At 42.5% G+C, this 21631-nt stretch overlaps 1 pseudogene; it reads right to left on the bottom strand.

The window, feature by feature from the left end:
• Positions 1–17244: 17244 nt before the first annotated feature.
• On the bottom strand, positions 17245–18377 carry LOC124514350 (phenylalanine--tRNA ligase beta subunit-like; annotated as a pseudogene).
• Positions 18378–21631: the final 3254 nt, after the last annotated feature.

Below are 21631 nucleotides of genomic sequence, written 5' to 3'. Positions count from 1 at the left end.
CATTGGTCTTGTAATAAGCTGAATATTCCTCTCTGGAATCAGATGTATACATGATTGAGACACTATGGTCAGGGGATAGAATGGAAAAGAGTGAATTGTTATCCATAGTGTATCTACTTGGTATGAGACGGTAAGCCTCGCGCTTAATATGCCACCTTCTATATATTTGATAGTCAATAATATTAAGATTCAGAGAGGTTAAGAGGCATGCTTAGAGTCACACAGCTAGAAGCAATGAAGCTATGATTTCAGCTATGGTTCCTATATGATATATATACCAGAGGTCAAAAGCTGGTGACTCATGGATCATTACCAGCCTGTAAGAATTTGAAGAATTGAATTAATTGTTAAGATTGAAAAATCAGGGTATTTCATAAAAGTTAAATCCAGATTTCCAGGTGCTTTTAAAACATTAAAAGACTTGGCAACACAGGGTCCCTGGTCAAGTATGGCAACAATTAGGTGGAGTTAAGTATCCATTGGCCCTTATGGTTTAGGCATGCACTTTCCAAATGTCCACAGTCCTCTCTATCCCATATACTATATCCTAATTTTAGTGGCCCATTGACCCAGATGGCAATGTGAGTCATTGTCCCTATCTATAGGGCAATGGAAATAATGGGCAAGAAACAGAGGAGGATGAGAGCTGGTAGAACAGGGGAAGGGGGAAGACAGGTATGGAAGGGGAAGGAGATGAGGGACACATAGAAATCCAAAACAACTACCACAAGTGCTTCAGTCAGAGACATTATTCTGCCTGTGTTCTGCTCAACTGACCAGGGGAACTTTCCTATCCTGCAGAATCAAGTAGCTCAGTACCCATTCTGGTCTGAATGCTCTTACTTCAGGAAAAATTACAAACCCAGCCTGGGGAAAAAATCAATATGCATGATATTTCACATAGCTCTTTGGTCAAGTCAAGGTCCTTGAGGTTAAGGAAAATAAGGCCAGAATGCCTCATTAGTACACTGAGCAGGCCTTGCCTCACTACCCCGATTCTTTCCCTTTCTTCTTTGTTGCTAAATTATCCTATTCACCTGTGAAATGGATCTTTTCCTGAGATATTTAAAAGTCCTTAATTAAAACGTCTTTATTATTGATCATCTCAAAGATGGTCACCCCCCTCCCTTTTTGTGTTTCTATAACCTTCCTTGCTTATCGAGTCTCTAAAAAATGTCCTTCCTCCTACTTCTTTTCTATGAAATATTTGTTCTCGCAAAGAGCAGGTAAGTATCATGCTGGTGAGCATTGGATGCTTTTCTTAAAGACATTTTAAAGTCCTATTTACAATTTCTAACACTGTTTTTTTTTTTGTTTTTTTTTTTGTTTGTTTTGTTTTTGCAAAACTGACATAACAAAAAATCTTCTTTCATTTATCTCCTACCTATCTTTGTGACACGGAGGGAGTCAGTGTACCTCTCTGAAATTCAGGTCTCTCCCCTGGATAAAGTCTACCTTACATCATTGTAATAAGGGTTACATGAAGTAACACACATGAAAAGGTCTAGGCTAATCTTTTTCACCTATTGCATATTTAATACATGGTAATTGAAATGAGATTTCTACCTGTAATTAGCTGTGTGACCCTAGGCAAGTCTGTTAACCTCTCTGGGCTTCTATTTCTTGACCTGGGTAATAGAGAAGGCTGGACTAGATCTCCAAGACGTCTTGTAGCCAAGTGATCTATGTTTACTAAGCTGCAGGGATACTTGATTTGCATCTTCTACCCTCTGTGACAGCCTTGGATGCAGAGGTCACATCCTTTTACCTTTGTATCCACAGAACCTGGCATGACCCTGTGGCTCAGTAAAATATCTGATTTCATCACCAACTTGGCAGCTAGCCACATAAACTCCCCGTATTTACTGGTGTCATGGTCTGTGGACGGTATGGCTTCTCTTGACAATTTGAGCATTCCATACCAAGCTTCTCTAAAGGAGACTGCTTCCCTGAAGCTGTTGCTTAAGGGTCAGCCAAGGTGCCTGGCTGATATGTCCCCTAAGCTCAGTCTTAGGTGATTGGATATAGATGAATACCCAGTCCTATGGCAACTAATCCAAAGGCTGACCAGACCAGCTACCTGCGAGGTGGCCAGGTGGGAGGGAGTGAAAGAAGTAAAGGAGAGAGAGCACCAGAGAGGCAACGGGACACAGTGTGATGGTTCATTTTATGTATCAACTTGACCGGGCCCAGTCATTTGTTCAGGCATTATTCTGGGTATTTTGGGATGAGTTTAAATTTAAATTGAAAAACTGAGTAAAGGAGATTGCCCTCCCTAATGTGGGTGGGCTTCATCCAATCAGATGAAGGTCTGAATGGAACTAAAAGGCTGAGAAAGAGGGAATTCCTTCCATCTGACTGCCTAGAGCTGGGATCATCAGATCTTTCCTGCCTTCGGACTTGAACTGAAGTATCAACTCTTCTTATGCCTCTTGTGTATTGATCGTAGGTCTTGAAACTTAGCATCTGTAATCACGTGAGCCAATTACTTGTAATAAATCATATATGTATATATAGATATATATATTTACACATATAAATGTATATATTTATACATATATATGTATATATATGTAAAACCATATATGTATAAATTTAAAGTTTATTTATTTATTTTGAGAGAGACAGAGAAAGAGAGTGCAAGCAGTGGAGAGGCAGAGGGAGGGTGGAACAGAGGATGTGAAGCAGGCTCTGTGCTGATAGCAGAGAGCCTGACATGGGGCTCAAACTCACAAACTGTGAGATCATGACCTGAGCCGAAATAGGATGCTTAACCGACTGAGCCACCTGGGTGCCCTTACATATATATATATATTTTTTCTCTCTATAGAAACCATAAAAGCCTGATCTATGTCTAGATACTCTGTCTCTCTCTATGTCTATACTCTAAATCTATATCCTATTCTCTTTCTCTGGAGAACCCTAATGCAATCAGTCAGATTCCTTGTCAGGGATCTGAGCTAGGAGCTATGAGCAGCATGACTGTAGCTAGAAGCAGGAACTAAAAGTGAAAGGACACACAAAGGTGAGGAGGAGCCAGGTCCACGAAGAAGAGTCACACCCTTGAGGGGCTGCAGCAAATTCAAGCTCAAGGAGCAGCAGGCACTGAGACGCTGTCGTGTCTGGAAGGGGAGACCAGATGCCCCTTCTCAGCCCGGCACCCTCAGCCCTGACTGCTCCCTGGCTTCAGTCCTTCCGGCATATCTGCTTTTACTTGTGACACTGAAAGACTTGGTGGCTTTTAATTACAGAAGCTGACCACGTCAGAGGCTTCAAGTCTGTTGGAGAAGATTAGGGTAAGGAAGGAAGTGGACAGAGAAAAAAAGAGAGAAAAAAAAAAAAAAAGAAAGAGGGGGAAAAGGAGCACGGGGGAAAATGATGAAGAGTAACTAGAAGGGCAGGGTAAGGGCAGTTTGGTCCGATGGGGAAGCGATTCAGGCGGAGGACCAGTTACTCTACAGTTTGTACCCGTCCTCTACCACTACCATCAAGATAAGAGGACTCTCCTCTCCTTTTCTTGTTCTTTACTAAATAAATAAATAAATAAATAAATAAATAAATAAGACAAACCTGCCTATTTCCTCCCGGGAGAATTGAATGCGATCAGTTCTGGCCATAAAGCCCCCTGGAGAAATTCACGGTGTTCAGGAAACATTAAGAGGCTGAAAGAAAGATGGTTTCTAAATCTCAGAGGAAGAAGCTTCGCAATGAAGTCTTGGACCTAATCATTTTATCCCTTCCCTCGGCCTGGTCACACTGCCAATTCCCCCAGCAGTAGCAATCACTCACAAAGGAAGAATCTCAGAGCCCAGGCAGCACAGATTCTAACCCACAATCAAATCGAAGCCTGCGTTCTGCGCTCATACAATTTCTGGTAAACACTGTCAATTTCAGACTTCCAAATGGGGAGTATATTTTTATTCATTTTAAGTTATGCTCTCTTTCATTTTCTTGGAGAATGGGACAACTGGGCAATCTGAGGGGTTTGATATTCAGCACTTATTTATATTTTTCAACATGTATATACACCTGTCAAGACATGAAGCCCTGGGCTTTGATGTTGAGACAAAGGAAGCACCATCCCTGCGTGTCCCAAATGGAATATTCAAAGGCATGGGCTGTGGGGACATCCGTGCTCTCGAGCTATATCACAGATTAAAGGCGGAATTGGCTCAGACTTTCGCTGGGAGAGAGCATTAGCAAATGAATGAATTATTCTCTGTTTACAAAACAAATGAGCTTTCTATTGGCCAGGCTGTCGGTCTTCTTCCATTGCAGACCATTAATAAATGAAACTCTACTTGGATTTTACAGGCATATTTGCCATCAGTGTCACACCAGTGGGCAGACTGGTGGTGTGGAAAGAGTCAGGCTATGGAGTCCGAGAGCCAGAGATTCTAATCCCCTGGCTCTAGTATTTACTAAACCTGTGGCCTCTAGTAAGTTTACTTATCCCCTCTGAGCTTCCCTTTTAACATCTGATAAACTGAAGCAACAGAATCTAATGTCTACAGTTTGTGAAATAAAATCATAGGTGCACAGTGAGGGGCACCATGCCTGATGCTTGGTAAGCATTCAATAAATCTTCCTTCCTTCCAAAAAGGAAACTTCGCAATTTAAACAACTAAGAGCCAGGGATAGCCCTGCCCTAGGCAACATAATATTTCACCAGTGCAACTAGATTACAAGCAAAAGGGTAATTCATGAAGTTGCTGACCTGTGTTCCTCGGGGCCAGAACAGCATGTTGGTCGCATAAAGAGAATGAGAGGTGATCCCTGTCAGCAGTCTGCTCTACCTGAGTCAGTAGTGAGTTTACCTGGGTCCCTGGCCTTCTGCCCACGTCCAGAAACCGTGGGTCTCAGGCTGCCCACACCCAACCTGACAGTTTAAACGGCAGGCATAGAGAAAGCCCTCAGTCTTGCTCTGTACAAACATGGCTAACCACCTCATTTACAGGAAGTGAAGCCTGGCCAGCTTGGTGGATGGAAATGTGCCTAGTGCTCTTAACTTCAGCGGATCCCCCTGGACACGGTCCCCGACCTGGCGACAACTTCTGGCTCCTAGAAGTGGATATGGCTGGCCCACCTGATAAAGTAGCAGGTAGGGAAATAAGTCATGGAAAAAAAAAAACCACCTCAGGTCATGATCTCGCAGTTCGTGAGTTCGAGCCCTGCATCGGGCTCTGTGCTGATGGCTCAGAGCCTGAAGCCTGCTGCAGATTCTGTGTCTCTCCATCTCTCGGCTCTTCCCCTGCTCACGCCTTGGAACCAGGAGGAAAAGATTTCAACCCCTGTGTGGGTCTATGATTTGAAATCTCAGTTTTTGCATCTGTAACATGAGTATAGCAGGACCTCTGTACCAGGAAGGCTGGATTTGCAAAGAATGTTGGTATTAGGGACCTGGGACTTGATAGACCACTCATCTACCTTCTTTTCCATTATGTTAATCCACATCCCTTTGCACTGTTGTCCAGTTTATTAAACATTTTGATAGCTAATTATCATACTTGTCACCCCAGCTCCATAAAGATTATGATTACTTTTCCTCCATATTTTTAGTGATAGAAACTGAACTGCAGTGAAGCCCTGGGACACTCTCGGGTGGCATTTATCAGTGCTGGGGTGTGAACCTTGGTCTTCCAATTCTAGAAGTGAGACTGGCAAGCGCATCCATAAATTAGAATCCTGGACACGCATTTTATAACGTTAGAACTACTGTCACCCTCAGGGAGTCTGACGTGCCCATTTTAAAGGTGGAAAAATGGGGCTCAGAATGTGAAATAATGTGCCCGGAGACACATCACTGTCTGAGGCAAAGCCACAGTGAGAGTTCATCTCTGTCCCTCTTCTGATTCCCGTGCTGGGTTCTTGGCTCCTGAACTGAAATTACAGCCTGGGGATGTGTGGGCTGATTTGGCTGCAGCTCTGTTTTACCCTCACTCAAGGTTGCCCTAATCCCTCTACCCATTATCTTCTGTGTAACTGCTACCTGTGGGTGTGAATGAACTGCCTGGCCCCTGCAGACATTTGAGTAGGCAATCCCTACTTTACAGAAAGCCATTTCCTATGCAAATAAACAGATTTTAAAAGCACTACAACAGAGCCCAACCAAGATCTTTTTTTCCTACCTGGATTTTTATTCATTGAATTTTAGAGATTAAAAGAAGTTGAGACTCAGAGAAGTTTAGCAACCGACCCTAAAACTCACAGCGTGGAAGGCAGAACTGGAGGTTAGCCATGGTGCATCTGACCTTGGCTCTTTCCCCTGCCCTGAACTGCAGCTCTCACAGGTCAGAGCTGAGCAAATTCACACTGCATGCCTTCACTTTCCATTCAGATCCATCAGTGTAGAGTGACTGTAGCAAAGTTTGCCAAAAATCAGTTCCCTGGATGACGAGCTTGCAAAACAAGCAAACAAACACAAAAATGAAACCACTGCTCAAAATTACATGGAGCTTTAGAGTAAATCTTTCTGTAGAGTAAGTCAGTACTCTTTCTTTCTTATCTCCTCCTTTTTCAAAAATGTTTGGCTATTCTTGGCCCCCTACTCTTCCACGTGCGTTTTAGGTTCAGCTTGTCAATCTCCTTGAAAAACTCTGTTGGGGTTTTGATTGCAACAGCTTTGAATCTTTAGATTAACCGGAGGAGAAGGGACATCTTTATAGCATGGGTTTTCCTTTCCATGAAAATTTATTCAGGTTTTCTCTTTTCTTTCTTTCTTTCTTTTTCTTTCTTTCTTCCTTTCAAAGAGCAGAGTCTGCAGAGTGACCCCCATTTTTTAAAATGTTTATTTATTTTTGAGAGAGACAGAGCATGAGTGGGGGAGAGGCAGAGAGAGAGGGAGACACAGAATCTGAAGGAGGCTTGAACGTGGGGCTTGAACTCATGAACTACGAGATCATGACCTGAGCCGAAGTCGGATGCTTAAATGACTGAGCCACCCAGGCGCCCCTCTTTTATGCTTTTTAATAAAGGTGTGTGTGTGTGTGTGACAAGAAATTCACTCAGTAAAAATGTACTGAGCATGGGGCACCTGGGCGGCTCAGTCGGTTGAGTGTCTCACTTCGGCTCAGGTGATGATCTCACAGTTCCTGATTTTGAGCTCCCATCAAGGTTGCTGCTATCGGCACAGAACTGGCTTTGGATCCTTGGTGCCTTTCTCTATCTCTGCCCCTCCCCATTTGTGATCTCTCTCTCTCTCTGTCTCCCTCTTTCTCTGTCTCTCAAAAATAAAGAAACCTTTAACAACAAAAACATTTATTGAACATGTGGTATATTCAAGGTCCAAACTGGCCCATCCTGTGTGAATAAGATTTTCTGTTTTTCCTAAACTTAACCGCTGTTGTTATTCTTGTGCAAATTTCACAACTGGCTCATGCATTCTCATTTTGTATTTCTCACAATACAAAAGGTAACTTTTAACTTCAAACTCACAGCATTTCTTACTATTGACCGCATGGAGGAGGGGACAGTTTCCTAGGATTCATTCAGAATGTCTCCTTCCTGTTAGGTGTGGGTGTGTTGTTTCAACTTCTCTGGAAATGAGGCCTGAAAAAACCAAGGAAGCCCCAAAGACTCTCCAAGCCTCACTGTGTGCCTTCCCTTACCATGTTGCCACATAGAGAGCTCTGATCCTTAATATTGGAGGTACTGGCTTCCGTTAATTAGCCATTTTTCTTTCTTAAACGCAAGCATCTGATTAGTGATTAGATCACACAGGCCTTACTTAAAGCAATTAGGAGTAAATACTTTAGCTTTGTTCAACGAGGTAGGATCTAGGTGGCTTAATCATGCGGGAAAGAACAAAGAAACTTCAGAAAGAACACACTGGCTGTTCCTGTACTCAGTCTACAACTGGCACCTAATCTGTAAAACAGCAGTGGGGCTTCAGAAATAAATGTTTCTTCAACAGAATGCACAATGCTGGCCTAAAAACTGAGGCATCTCCCAATTTCTTTGATCTGTTTAGCAAATACATATTGAGGGCTGACTTATATCCCAACACCGGGTTAGGAGCTGCAATACAAGCATCACAAAGATCATCATGGTCTTTGCCCTCATGCTCATGTGGTCTAATGAGGAATATAGATAAATCAACATTGCAGTTAATAAAACGCTTGGTTGATATGATGAAGAAAAGCACAGAGAAGGCATGCAAAGTATAGGAGTTCAGGGGAGGGATGTGTGGTGTAGGCAAAGACCCTGAAGAGGTGAGAATGTAGAGGAAGGTTAGGACACATAGAAGGTAAATAATAAAGTAAGCATGGGAAGTGGCAGGAGATATGAGAGGGGAGAAGCAGACATGGGCACATGATGCAAAGGACAGGGAGCCATGTTCAGGAATTCAGACTTCAACCAGGATGGGGTTTGCAATCACGGGAAATGACAGAAGGAGATTTGCTGTTTGGAGAGATCATTAAGGTTGCAATGGGGAGAACAGATTGAGATTGACTTGGGGAGGTAGGGAGTCCACCAACAAGGCTACTTCAGTAGTCCAGGCAGAACATAATGACAATGGCTTCCACCAGGGTAATGGCGCTAGGAACAGATGAAAAAGTTGAAGCTCAGAGAAGACGGGGGTGCCTGGGTGGCTCAGTCGGTTAAGCATCTGACTCAGGTCATGATCTTGCAGTTCGTTAGTATGATACCTGCATCAGGCTCTGTGCTGTCAGCTCTGTCAGCACAGAGACTGCTTGGGATTCTCTTTTTCTCTCTCTCTTTCTCAAAATAAATAATTAATTAAAAAGAAAAGAAAAGATAAGCAACTTGCCCTCTGAGTGGTAAAGCAGGATTTTGAAACAAGTTCAATAGGGCTCCCAAAGCCCGTGGTCTTTTCACTGCACCCAGTTTCCCTGCCATGTGTAAAGGACAAACTTAGCCTTGGGGGATTAAGGAGTAGAGTGGGAAATGGGTCAGAAAGAGAACACACTAGAAAGGGAAAGACCCACTTGCACCTGCACATGAAGGGGGACCTAGGGAAAGGAAGAGAAAGGAATTCATGTTTGCTGGTCTCTGTGGAAGGTTGTCTACAGTGCTTCTCAAACTTTCAAGTACCTAAGAATTTCCTGGCATCTTGTCAAGATTCAGATTCTGATTTAGTAGGTTGGGGTTGGGGGCTTGAGATTCTGCATTTTTAATAAGCTCCCAGGTGAGGCCAATGCTGCTTGTCCATGGACCACAGTTTGAGAAGCAATGGTAGTGGAATGGGTGAGTCCCGGGTTTAAGTCAGACCAGGACCTGAATCCTGGTGTTGGTGCTTACTCACAGCGTGACTTTAAGGAATCTGTTAGTTTACAGGGCTGCTATAACAGAATACCAAAACCTGGGTGGCCAAAAACAACAGAAATCTCATCTCAGAGATCTGGAGGTTAAAAAGTCTAAACTCAAGGCATTAACAGGGCCGTGCTCTTTCTGACAGCTTAGAGGTGAATACTTCCTTGCCTCTACTAGTGTCTTGTATTTGCCAGCAATCTTTGGTGCCCCTTGACCTGCAGATGCATCACTCCAGTCTCATGGCTTTCTTCTCATTCTGTGTCTTCACATTGTCTTCCCTCCGGGAGTGTCTGTCTCTATGTCAAAATATCCCCTTTTCATAAGAACACCAGTCACATTGGATGAAGGTCTACCCTAATTACCATTCAAACTTGATTACTTCTATAAAGACTCTATTTCCAAATGAAACCATATCCTAAGCTACCAGGGGTTAGGATTCAATATGTCTTTTATTGAGGAGGGCGGCGCAGTTCAACCTGTAAGAGGCAAGTTATTTTACCGCTTTGAGCCTCAGTTTCTTTATCTGTATAATAGGAATAATAATTCCTACTTTATGAAGTTAAATTAAATGAATAATAAAGGCAGAGTGCCAGCACACAATAAGGATTCAAACCAATATGGCTAAATATTACTTGGCACTAGACATTTAAAATATATCTCACTTAATTTTTAAAAAAAAATTTAATGTTTTATTTATTTTTGAGACAGAGAGAGACAGAGCATGAGCAGGGGAGGGGCAGAGAGGGAGACACAGAATCCAAAGCAGGCTTCAGGCTTATAGCTGCCAGCACAGAGCCCAACACGGGGCTCGAACTCACAAACCACGAGATCAAGACCTGAGCCGAAGTCAGACACTTAACTGACTGAGCCACCCAGGCACCCCTGAGACTCTTAAAAACTGAGAATAAACTGAGGGTTGATGGGGGGTAGGAGGGAGGGAAGGGTGGGTGATGGGCATTGAGGAGGGCACCTGTTGGGATGAGCACTGGGTGTTGTATGGAAACCAACTTGTCAATCAATTTCATATTTAAAAAAATAAAATAAAATAAAATAAATAAAATAAAATATATTTCACTTAACTATCACCACCACCTGGCCTGTGGTGCAGCCATCATCATTCCCAGTGGATATCAAAAGAGACTGTGACTTAACAAGGACAAGAAACTTGCACAAAGTCACACCATTATCAAGATTTAAATTTTGTAATGTTTATTTTTGAGAGACAGAGAGAGAGACAGAATGGGAGTGGGGGAGGGGCAAGAGAGAAGGAGACACAGAATCTGAAGCAGGCTCCAGGCTCTGAGCTGTCAGCGCAGAGCCCAACGCAGGGCCCGAACCCATGAACCATGAGATCATGACCTGAGCCGAAGTTGGATGCTTAACTGACTGAGCCACCCAGGCACCCCTATTACTAAGATTTAACATCCAGTTTTCTTCAAAGCCTGTGATGTTTTTTCTCACTCCAACAAGCCAGACTGGGGGTACTGGCAATGGAGGTGGAGTTAAAAACTATTTCCTGCTGAGGCAACAGCAGAGAAAGATGATTATTATTTTTATTTAATCATGTAGGGACATGTGCTGAATACAGATTCCGGTTTCAAAGTGCCCAGAATCACAGATGAAATGTTTAGAGAGCTCAGGGAATGGAGGAAGGAGGGGGCAAAGGACAGATGATATATGAAGTCCAGTGGATTAATCATGTTCACCAGCTTTTGTCATTCTTTTTCATGTTGCAAGGCTGCATGGGCATTTTTTTTAATAGGCCACAGAAATTCACAATCAAAATTTCAAAGCTAAAAATACCGCCATGCCATCCTGGAGAATATTAAGCAAACCAAACAAAACACCTGAGTGTTTTCCGGCCAACAAAGAGAGAAATGTGTAGGCTGTGACGAGTAATTGAACCTACTTTTGTCTGTTTGCAATAAACATTTGCAAAACACAATATCCTTTTGACATTTCTGTGAGGATTGCCCATACTCTATTTTCTGCAAAAAGCCTTCCATTCTTACTAGGTTCCCATAATTGCCTCTTTGGAGGAAGACCATCTCAGCCCTTGGAGACATTATCAATTTTCGACGGTTGATTCCTAATTTTTGTTGATGTTGCTGTTATACTGAGCCGTCTCTTGAGGATGGAGAACCAATACCATCCTGAGCTATAGAAAGATATGGATAGCTGGAGAGCTAGCCAGAAAAATGATGGGGATGGGAAATCAGGTAGCAGTTTGAGGATATTCCTTCCATATTTGTCAGTCTTACAGTTATTGCATGGCCCAACAGCAGTACGGGAGCTATAATGTCTGGGTTCTGATCTTAGCTCTGTCATTTTCTTTTCTTTTTTTTTTTTTTCATGGTTCTTTTTTTTTTTTTAAATTTTTTTTAATGTTTTATTTTTTTTTATTCTTTTATATATATATATATATATATATATATATATGAAATTTATTGTCAAATTGGTTTCCATACAACACCCAGTGCTCATCCCAAAAGGTGCCCTCCTCAATACCCATCACCCACCCTCCCCTCCCTCCCACCCCCCATCAACCCTCAGTTTGTTCTCAGTTTTTAAGAGTCTCTTATGCTTTGGCTCTCTCCCACTCTAACCTCTTTTTTTTTTCCTTCCCCTCCCCCATGGGTTCCTGTTAAGTTTCTCAGGATCCACATAAGAGTGAAACCATATGGTATCTGTCTTTCTCTGTATGGCTTATTTCACTTAGCATCACACTCTCCAGTTCCATCCACGTTGCTACAAAAGGCCATATTTCATTTTTTCTCATTGCCACGTAGTATTCCATTGTGTATATAAACCACAATTTCTTTATCCATTCATCAGTTGATGGACATTTAGGCTCTTTCCATAATTTGGCTATTGTTGAGAGTGCTGCTATGAACAGCTAAGGGGCGCCTGGGTAGCTCTGTCATTTTCAAGCTATGTAGTAAGGAAATTACTTGAACACTCTGTGCCTAAGTTTCCTCATCTGTAAAACTGGGATAAACATAGTCCCTACTTCACAGAATTATGAGGAATAAAGAAGTTAATATGTATAAAGAGCTTAATTATGTGCATCTTAGAGTACATACTCAGTAACTGGTAACTAAGACTGTGGTTTGCTTCCTTGGCATGAAGAATGATGGATGGCATGGGAATCAGAAGGTGTGCCACTTGCCCTGTGTGATATCTCCTCAGTTTGATTTGCAAAGTGGATCTATACAGCATCCACATCAGGCAGAGTGTTATAGGACACAGTAATGAGTCTGTAGGTATTTGTTTTGTTTTGTTTGTTTTGTTTCTTCTAATTGCAAAGAGATGCCATTGGGGAACTTTTTAGCAGGGGAATCAAATGATCAGATTAGCAGTTTACAAAGTTATTCCAACTACCCTATGGGGAACAGCCTGGGCAAAGGCGATACCAAGAAACCAGGCAGGTGAGGCATGACAAGGGCATTGGCCACAGCGGTGGGGGAGGAGATGGAGTAAAATGGACTCCATATGTGAACTGCGGGCAACTCCACGGGACTCCTAGAAGGGGGCGGAATGGGAAGGATGGTACCAGGTTGCAGAACAACTAGACAGGAGAGCAACTCATTGAAAGGTATGCAAGTCCTATGAATATTCTGGGTCAAAGGCAGAAAGAACCACCACAACAAAAGGAAGTAGAAATGCCTGTATGGAAAAGAAGAGAGGAAGGAAGAAGACAGGAAGTACAGCTTTGTGGAGAACATAACCTCTCCATGGGGTGTTCCAGAATTGCACTGTAGGCTGAGGGAGCAGCACGGTCAAGGCCTGGCAGAAGAGGATGCTGCCATATTTGAGGAACATTGTGCTTTGCCACTTTTGTACAGGAACAATACAGCTCTGAAGTGGTGTTTATTCACACCATGCAGGTGTGCCTTTGCCACTGAAACACGTCGTAATCCCCTACGACACAAAAATGACTTCTTTTGTATCCCCAGGTATATGTAGCACAGTCCCATGTATGTAACAGAGTTCTTGGTAAATACTTCCTGAATTTCACAAGTTCCTGAGTAAAAGATAAAGCATCTATTAACCATCTACATTTTTGAGAGCTTGTGTTAGGCTCTGAGAAGATGGAAGATGGAGGAGATATGGACACTGATCTTCCCAGCCCAGGTTTCCATTCCCTTTCTCTTCACCCCCTCCTCTCTCTGTCTCTGTCTGTCTGTCTCATACATACATATTCACATCCACAAACATGTGTGCGTATACACACACACATACACGCCCCACGTACTGCACCAAAAAGGGGAACGAGCGACTGGGAGTCAAATACTGAATCTTTGCACGGACAGAATCCAGGCCTGCACAAGTCTATCATTCTCAGACTGACAGGCTGACTGTGGTGTGTCCTCTTCATGGTCAAGTGCAAGAAAGCAAGCCCAGCTCTATGATCCAATTTGAAACCACTGCCTGCGTCGCATCTGCTTACATCCCATTGGCCAAAACAGGTCACAAGGCTGAGTCCAAAGCCAAGGTGTAGGCAGGTACAACCTGCCTCCGGCAGAAGCTGCAAAATTACCTGGTTAAACAGTATATAGGTACCAGGACAGATATAGAACCATGGTTATCTTGGACAAGTCCTTTCCATCCTCCGGGTGTCCTCACCTCTGTAAAAAGCTTGGATCAGATCCATGTGTCCTGCAGAGTGAAATCCAGCCCTCCAGTAGCACGTAAAATCAATTTAGTTAGCGCATAAATTTTAGTAAATCCTTAGATGTGGTATTAACAAATTTTGAGCACATAAAGTGATGACGATTCACTTTTGAATTTGCTTTCAATCTGGCCAGCTACATCAAGGATAAAGTCTGAGTAAGTTCCTATAACAAGCCCAAAATCTTTGCTGACTTCCCCTTTTAATAATGAGCTAGCAGACCAAAGCGTTGAGCTAGAATTTCCAAAGAGTGCTCTGTTTTCATTTCATTTATTTTTGACTACAGTATATTTATAGCAAGTAATGCCAGATTTTAGTTAGTTCTATAAATTTTCTTTAAAAATACATGTTTTTAAATAAAAATGTGAGCCTATTTAAAGCAAATATGAATTATTGGTGACATACAGAGAGCAAAAAATCATGGCTATGGGCTGGAATAACTGAAGTTTAGGAAATTCTGGATTTGGCCATCTTTATGGTTCTGAGATCCTGTGATCAATGTTGACTTCACTGCTCCAGCTGTGGTCTCCACGTGCACCCCAAGGCTTTCTCAGAGGAAGATGAGCTTTCTCAGAGGAAGGGGGTTGTCCTTCTCTTCTGAAGTTTTCTGCGACCTTTCATTTCCCTCTCCCCTTTAAATTTGAGCAGCCCAGCTGCCAATATGACTACCCAGCCAGATGTATTTGATTGACATGCTCATCCCTGCACAATGGGCCAGAGTCAGTCACCCTGCGGCTGTCCCTGCCCTTGGCATTGTGATGCATGGGCCCAGATTCCAAATGTCATGTCACATCTCCTCATGGCATCAAAGCACCCTTGAGAGCAGGAAACCCTAACAGATGGCTGAAATGCCTTCAAAAAGACTCCTCCAGACATCCTGGGAGATGCACAGAGCCCTGCCAGTGGTGACGGGTTGCAAGGTATGCTCAGCAAAAAATGCCAAAGGGAGGAGGGGGTTCCCATACCCACCGAGACCACAGAATGCTGGTTCAAACGCTGGGTAGCAGCTCCCTTGGCACGCCATTTGCTTTTGAAAAATATTTGTTAACTCCCTGATCTCAATGCTTCCTTGGACTTTTAATGGCCCTAGAGGGCAATGAGGGAAAACTTTTTTATTTACATTAAATATTTCATTAAAAAGCAAACGAATGGGGAAAGGTAATTTTGCTCACAATAGTGGACTGTCACTCCTTCTTGTCCAGGAATTCCTAACTGGATTTTCTGGATTCTTCAGAAGCTCACAGTTGGTCTTAAAAAGGCCTGTGAACCTTCCAAAATTACCTGCAAAAGTATGTGTGTGTGTGCACATAAACAGGTTTCTGTGGAGAAAGGGTCAAAAACTTTAGTTCAGTTTCTCAAAATGGTCCGTGTCTTGTTAGAAACCACAGGCCTAACAGTGCTCCTTAGAGAGAATACATGGGGCAGAAAAATGTCAAGCCAAAACAAAATGAAATTAAACTGGGCAGTAACGTAAGGTAAGGGTAATTTTCCCCTAATAGAATATATTAAGTTAAAACATTTGCCATTTACCATCACTACAATTTCAAAAAGGTTATTTTAGTGTAGCAGGACTACACTAAATGAGAAAACATTTCAGGAAGGCCATAAGCTCAGATTAAAAAACGAATTCAGCTTTGTTTTTTTAAAAAAAATGACTACACCGGGCACCTGGGTGGCTCAGTTAGTGAAGCATCCAACTCTTGATTTTGGCTCAGGTCATAAGCTCACGGTTTGTGGGTTCAAGACCCACGTTGGGCACCAAGCTGGCAGCGTGGAGTGGTGGAGTGTGCTTGGGATTCTCTCTCTCTCTCTCTCTCTCTCTCTCTCTCTCTCCCTCTCCTTTTCTCTCACCCCTCCCCTGCTCACTCACTCACTCTCTCTCAAAATGAAAAATAAACTTAAAAAAAAAAAGACTATTTTGTCCATTTTCATTTCACTGGTGGCCAGCATCAATCTGTGCACCAGGATTTTGGAAGCACTGTTTTCAGAGTGGGGAATTCCTCCTCAGCCTGTAAATCTTTGGAAAACTATGACATTCTCTGGGATTTCCCAGAGCTGAGTTCATGGCACCCTGTCCCATCTCTGTTCCTGGACCACCAGAAGAGAAGTCCTTTATCTTTGACTCCATGATGCTATGACGCCTAGTACTATACCCCAAAGCAAGGATGGTGGGTTCACTGCAGCAATTCATTCCAACAGCTATCGACTCTGTTCCTTGTTGGGGCCAGGCTTTGCACTAGAGATCAGACATGGAGAAGTGCAAGGCAGCATCCCTTCCTTAAAGGGCTCACCCTATAGAAGAGGAGATGATAGAAGGGTGTAAGTGGGTACCATCACCCACTCCACTAGTCTCGCCCCCTGGTAGTCAAAGGAGCAAAGGAAACAATGGATAACAATGGATAACAATGGATAATGATATTATCCAGGTTGTATCACATAATCCTTATTTGCATTCAGTGTCCGAAACCCCAAATAGAAGCGAATGATTGAATTCTTTTCCTCAAAGGAGTTTAAAATGCCTCTTCCCTTTAGAGGCGTGTGACAGAGACTAGAGAATGGAGGATGTCATAAGAAGCACTTTGAATGCAGCCAGGAAGTTTGCAGACACGTTGCTATAGCCTCTGTAGCCATGCAGTGGTAATCTCAGTCCTTAACAGAGGTTTTAGGGTCCCCTGGGTGGCTCAGTTGGTCAAGCGTCCAACTTCAGCTCAGGTCATGATCTCATGGTTGATGCGTTCAAGCCCTATATCAGGCTCCGTGCTGACAGCTTGGAGCCTGAAGCCTGCATCAGATTTTGGGTCTACCTCTCCCACTGCCCCTCTCCTGCTCACACTCTGTCTGTCTCTCTCTCTCAAAAAAAATAATAAACATTAAAAAAAGTTTTTAAAGTAGGTTTTAAATGTTTGCCTCTACAAAGGCTGGGGCTTCACTGACCCTTGTACTAAGAGCCCAAAGGAAGAAACCAGTGTCAGTGCACACACTGGAAAGAAACAGCATGAGACAAAGGGAAAGGCAGCCAGCAGAACCTGGAGGAGAGTTGTAGACCCACCAAAAGGGAAATGGCTCCCCTGATCATAGGGCCAAAGTGAGGGCAAACTGGAAGCTGATTTCAAAACCCACTGTACAGTATGCAGACTTGTAGACACTTTTAGGAGGGCTTTCATTCTTTTTCTTTTCACTGCGTTCCACTTAATTAAACATTAAAGCACAAATGGATGTCCCCTGTGGGGACAAATAAAGGACAGCAGGGGAGGAGAAGGGAAGCCTCATGGAGAGAATCACCCAACAGAGACCCCTCTTCACAAAAAGGGCCTGATACTGATTTCCAGGGAGGAGCAGGGCAAGGTTAGCTCAAATTTGGTGATGACATCAGGATGAAGGACTGACCCTAAGCTTCCTGATGCTTTGATCGCTGGCAAGCATCTCGATGCATGCCCCAGAAGGAAGGGCCTTCTGATGCTGTGATCACACCATCCCCCTTCTTTTCACCAGGAGGCACATGAAGCAGCTGTATAATTCTGTCCAGAAACCCACGGATTATTTCAAACCAAGGATTCTTACTGCAATAAATAGCACAGAGATGCCTGTAGTTCCTTTCACCTACGTCTCTGCTAGCATTTTTTACTACAGTGTCAGAGATTTGTTTTAGAGGAAGGGGCATCATATAATTTGTGGCTATGGTCTTTAGGAGGCCAGGAAGAAGGGCAATGTGTACCATCTGAAATTAAATGGCTGTAGAATCACTTATATGAACTGCCTTTGTTGCAGAGATGTTGAAACCAAGTTTATCAGCAATACCTCCTTGGGGGCACAGACGAAAGCCGAGTCTTCAGTGAATCCAGCAGCTACCCTGTCATGTCTTAGAAGTCCTCTGAGCTTGTTAAGAGGAAACTGATTAGTTACAGTGTATGTTTCTGGGAGAGCCACCTGAATGTTGCTATATCCATAATAGCTCCATCTTTTACAATATCACATGCATGGATAATGTCAGCTCTGGTTGGAGAGATTTCAATCTCAATCCAATTCCCATAACCTATGACTTCTGACTTTAAATCCATCCTAGTCAGAAGTTTCGCAAAATTTTCTGGAATTGCTCTGGTTCCAACTTATTTGTTAATTGGATCAGATATCACCATCTCCTTTCATTAAGTCAGTTCTGGAAAGGTATGTGATTTTCCATTAGGAAAAACCACCTCAGCTGATTCAATCGTGAATTGATTCTCATAATATTCACTGAACATGGTGACAATGACAGCAAGAACTATTTTTGCCTTAGTAAAGTCAGTTCCTGTGCATTCAGGGAATCCATTCTAGTATTTACTGTTAATTTGGAGTTATTTTCATTGATGATAGGCCTTAAAATGACAGCAACATTGCTATCATGGACAACTGGGTATAGTGGTTTATTTCCAAAGACATATATAAATAACATTTAAGGAGGACTTTCATTCTTGATCATGTGTTTGATTTTCATTTAACTTCTTTGTTGTTTCCATCAAGTCCTGAGTTGAGAGAACCTCTCTTGCTATTTTTGCATAGCAAACTCTGACTAGAGTAGATATGGCCATATAGCTACAATTGGCAGTTATCTATCAGGTAAGTAAAGAGTTAACTAATGGTTGCTACTCTCAGGTAAATCCCAAGGACTATCACATAGGTTTTCTCAACACATGTGATAGTGATATTCCTCTTTTAGTTGAAAAGCCAAAGCACAGAGAGGTTAATTACATTGACCAAGTACACAAAGCCAGCCAAAGGTAGCTGGGAATTCACTGACACCAGCACTAAGAGTCAAAGCAAACAACCAGAGGGGCCAGCACCCCAGGTCTCAGCTGCCCAGTCTTGAGTTTCTGAGAAATCAAGATTGAATGCTGTTCTCCACAATTTATAGGTATCCAAACGGATACAAGATTCATAAAGATGACTGGATGGAAAATGTCCCTATTCCTCTTGCAAAGGGGAAGTGTGATTGATATAAATAAGGGAAGGCTGAGATAAATTAGCAACTTGGAAAACATAAATGAATTTTAGAATGGATCAGAGATCGTAAGACTCAAGGGAATTTGGAAGTTATCCTGCCAAACTAAATGGAGATGCTGAGGCACACAAGGATATAATGGTATAATTATTTCTGCACAACAAACTAGTGAGAGAGTATTGAATTCATTTCCCTATGTCCAGACTCAACACTCACACTACCCACACCCGGCGTTTAGAGCATGCTCCACCAACTATGAATTACGATGAAGAAATTTTCATCAGAGAGAGAGAGAGAGAGAGAGAGAGAGAGAAAGAGACAGAGAGATACAATTATTTTTTTTTTCCCAGGGAGTCCAGACTCTGGAGGACACTACATTTTATTGTCAAGGGAGGATGTGAGGACAAAGACCCTGGATAAATATATAAAGGAGATTCTTTAGCTGTTGTCTTAGGCAGAGGACCAGAATAAATCCAACAACTGGTCCATTTTGTTTCCTGGAGCAAGATGTGTGACTGCAACATTTCAAGCCCTCGATGACAACTTTAATACTATTTCCAAGTTCAAAGGTTTCACTTTCTTATTTGCTATGTCTAAAGCCCTGGGCCTCTGAGCCTTGGTTTTGTCAGGACAAGACTCAGGCCTCTGAGGAGTGTGAAAGCAGATTCCGTTTTCACTCAGATCAAAGTCTCATGTGAAAACATGTCCAGGGGTAACTCATTTTTCTCTTAAACCTACTCCAGTCAGGAACAGCTTTCGTCAAGGTCACCAGTGACCTCCATTTTGTTAACCCACCACTCTGTTCTTGGTCTTTATCGACTGTTAGCATCATGCAGCACAGTTGGTCACCCTCCTCCATGAAGCACACTCTTTACATGATTTCCAGCATGCTCCTCTCCTTAGTGTTCCTTTCTTCCCTGGCTACTCCTTCTTGTTCTCATTTGTTGATCCCTCCTGTCTCTTCAATCTCTCAAGGTCAGAGATGCCCAGGCTTCCATCCATGAATACTTTTCCTTCTCTACCAAGACTTCCTCCAGAAGTGATCTTAGCCAGTTTTATCATCTATACATATCACCTATGGGGTGAAAACTTCCAAATGTGATTAACTCTACCTTCAAAATGTAACCCAACCACTTTTGACCACCTCCCACACTACTCCCATCATCTCTTGCCTGAATTTTTGCAACAATAATTTGTGTCCACTCTTGCCCTTTATCATTAGCTTTTTAAGAGACAAGGCAGACAACAAAACAAAACAAAAAACAAAAACAAAAACAAAACCATGGCTTCATGCCTCTGCACTCCTGTGGTTACTTATCCCAGAGTGAAAAACCAAAGTCTTCGTTCAACTTCTCACCTGCCATTTTACCCCTCTGATTCTAGCTCAGCCTACTCCGGACGTAATGGTCTCCACCTCCTCCTCACACGTGTTAAATTTAACTGAACCTCAAGGCTTTTCCACTTGCCATTTCCTCTGCCTGCAGTGTTCTTCTTCCAGATACTGCAGGCTTGATCCTTCATTTCCCTCAGGTCTCTGCTCAAAAGTCACCATGTCAACAAGTCTTCCCTGGACCACCTATATTTTATAGCAGCTCCCCTCCCTCCTCTGCACTCTCATGCACCCCTTATCTCTATGGCAGTTATCACGATTCTACAAACCATCAAAATGCTCTTCTGTTGTCTTTATGTAAACTCTATAACAACTGGGATTTTGCTTATTTAGAAAAAATTTTTTAGTGTTTATTTATTTTTGAGCAGGGGGGGAGGGCAGAGAGAGAGGGAGACACAGAATCCAAAGCAGGCTCCAGGCTCTGAGCTGTCAGCACAGAGCCTGATGCAGGGCTCAAACCCACGCACTGTGAGATCATGACCTGAGACAAAGTCGGATGCTCAACTGACTGAGCCACCCAGGCACCCCGGGATTTTGCTTATTATAATTTTTTTTACTATTCTTTTTCTACAACATCAAAGGATTTGTGGCACATAGTGGCTACTCAGTAAATAGTTATTGAATAAAAGAATCAAATTAGCAAATCTTGTCTAAGGATCTACAATCGAATTCAGGGAGCAATGCACTTAAAGCCACCAAGAAGAGAGGGAGTTTCTGTTCCCCACACTTGACTACTTGAGAATCAAAGCTGCCTTGATTCTTCCATCAGTACTCAAGGCTCCCCAAAGGATTCAAAAACTATTACAAGTGAATCACATCTTATGTAATTTAAGGGCACTGAAGTTAAGAGTTGAGGTCCTAGATCCAGGCTGCCTGGATCCAAAGCTCAGCTTTATTTCTTACTTGCTATGTGTCCTTGGGCAAATAACTGAACTTCTCTGTTTCTCAGATTCCTCCTTCCTCTGCAAAAGGATGATAATTGTAGTACCTACCTGATGAAGTTATTGTAAGGATTGAAGAAGACATATTACATTTAAGGTACCTAGAAAAGGACGTGGTACATAGTAAGTGTTTAAGTGTTAGCTCACGTTCATTCACTAAGAACATGTTATCCAGATAACATTGCTTTTTGTTCTCTGAGAAGTTTTTTTAGGAAGAGGTACATATATACCATATATTCACATATACATAGATAGTGTGCATACACATGTATATGTGATCTATATGATTAGTTACAGAGATATGTGTGTATATATACGCACATATGTAAATACATATGTATTTATTTATTTATATATTTAAATATCAGCTTACTTTC

This window comes from Lynx rufus, unplaced genomic scaffold (assembly GCF_022079265.1).
Source record: "Lynx rufus isolate CCGP_SWC_20201006 ecotype Redwood Valley unplaced genomic scaffold, mLynRuf1.p SCAF_2, whole genome shotgun sequence".
Classification (NCBI taxonomy): Eukaryota; Metazoa; Chordata; class Mammalia; order Carnivora; family Felidae; genus Lynx; species Lynx rufus.
This window is presented reverse-complemented; position numbering and strand designations above follow the sequence as displayed.